Genomic DNA, 2260 nt, shown 5'->3' with positions numbered 1-2260 from the left:
CTGTTAACTCAAAACTCATGGTTCAAATCCACCAGCTTCTCTGTGGGAGAAAAATGGGCAATCTCTTCTTGTGTATTTTACAGTCTCTGAAAACCTACTGGGGGATCAACTATGAGCTGGTTCTGACTCAATGGCACACAACAACAACAACAATAATAATGTAATGAATGTTTCCTAGGGATGTAGCCTATAACAATGTTTATCATCAATAAAAGGGAAGAAAGCAAATAGAGAACTGAGACCTCAGTACTATTAAGAAAGAAGAACAGGAGTGCACCATGTCCATCCTTTTGACCAAAATCACTGTGCAAGGAAAGGCTACATAGCATTTGGAGATTTCCAAGGAATGCTGAACTAACATAAGCTGAAGGAAATAAGGACCTTCCTCCAGAACTGACAGAGACAACCTTCCCATAGAGCCAGCAAAGTGAATTTGGACTTCTTGCCTAAACTGTGTAAGAACAAATTGTGTTTGATAAAGCCACCCACCTGTGGTATCCTGGTTAAAGTTGTGGCTGTTGTTAGGTGCCTTCAGGGTCAACTCATTGGGACCCTATGAACAATCGATTTGAACCCTGTCCTATCTTGTACCATCCTCATAATCTTTGATACATTTAAGCCCATCGCTGCAGTCATAGTATCAACCCACCTGCTTGAGGGTCTTCTTCTCTTTTGCCAATCCCTCCACTTTCCCAAGCATGATGTCCTTCTACAAGCAATAACCTCTCCTAGCAACATGCCCAAAGTATTGAGACAAAGCTTCACAATCTTTACCACCAAGGAGCACTCTGGCTGCACTCTCTCCAAGACATGTATTTTTGTTCTTTCAGGAGCCTCTGGGGTCTTCAAAACTGTTCTCCAACACCACAATTCAAAGGCATCAATTCTTCTCCTGTCTTCCTTATTGAATGTTCAGCTCTCTGACACATACAAAGTGACTGAAAAGACCATGGCCTGAATTAGGTGCATTTTAGTCCTCAAACAGACATCATTACTCTTTAATAATTTGGGGAGTTCGTTGACTGCCTATGTTCCCAGAGCAGTATGTCTCTTGATCTTCTGACTGTTTGTTGGTACCAAGTGTATTAACTGTGAATCAAAGTAAGATGAAGTCATTGACAGGCTCAATCCTTTCTCTGTCCATCATGATGTTACCTTTTGGTCCAGTGACAAGGAGTTTTGTTTTCTTGATGTTGAGATGCAAATCTGTTTGCCTGCAGTGTTTAATCTTCTGCAGCAAGTTCTTCAAATCTTCCTCACTTTCAGCAACATTGTGTCATCTGTGTAATCCAATCGTGATGTTACCTTTTTTTAAATGGATTCCAGCTTCTTGAATAATTTGCTCCGCATGTAGATTAAAAAGGTATGGAGAAAGGATACAGCCCAGACGCACATCTTTCTGATTTTAAACTCTGCAGTATTCCCTTGATCTGTTCGCACAACAGCCTCTTCGTCTAAGTAAGTTCCATCCTACCACAGTAAATTGTTTTGGAGTTCCCTTCTTCTCAGTGTTAGCCATACTTTGTTATGATCCTCACAGCCAAATACCTTTGCATGTCAATAAAGCACAAATAGACATTCTTCTGGTGGTCACTGCTTTTAGCCATGATCCATCTGATAACAACAATGACATCCCGGGTCCCATGGCTACTTCTAAATCCAGGTGGGACATCTAGCAGTTCTCTCTGTCCTGTTCTAGCCATTTCTGAATGATCCTCAGCAGTATTTTGCTTGCATGTGATATTAATGATATTATATAATAACTTCTAAATTCTGTTGGCTCACTTTTCTTCGGAATGGGATCAAGCATGGATTTCTTCCAGTTAGACATCCAGGCAGCTGCTCTCCAAATTTCCAGGCATAGGCTGGTGAGCATATCCAGAGCTTCATCTGTCATTTGGAATCCCATAGATTCCTAGGGGCTGATTCCCCACCCCCCCCCCATGCCTTCAATGCCACTTGAATTTCTTCCTTCATTATAACTGGCTCTTGATCATATGGTATGTCTTGACATATTTGTGTCGGCCAATTATTTTTGGTACTCTGTGTATTCTTATATCTTTTCTTGATGTTTCTTGCATCATTCAAGATTTTTCTCATAACATTCTTAAGTATTGCAATTTGAGGCTTGAATTTGTTTTTCCGTTCCTTCAGCCTAAAAAATACTGAGCAAGTTTTTATCTTTTTATTCTCCAATTCTAGGTCTCTGCACATTCTGTTATAGTAGTTTGCTTTGTCTTCCAGAGCTGCCTTTGAAATC

The sequence above is a fragment of the Elephantulus edwardii genome, unplaced genomic scaffold (assembly GCF_000299155.1).
Source record: "Elephantulus edwardii isolate Elephantulus edwardi_28Jun2011 unplaced genomic scaffold, EleEdw1.0 scaffold00038, whole genome shotgun sequence".
Lineage (NCBI taxonomy): Eukaryota > Metazoa > Chordata > Mammalia > Macroscelidea > Macroscelididae > Elephantulus > Elephantulus edwardii.
Note: the sequence above shows the minus strand (reverse complement) of the source record.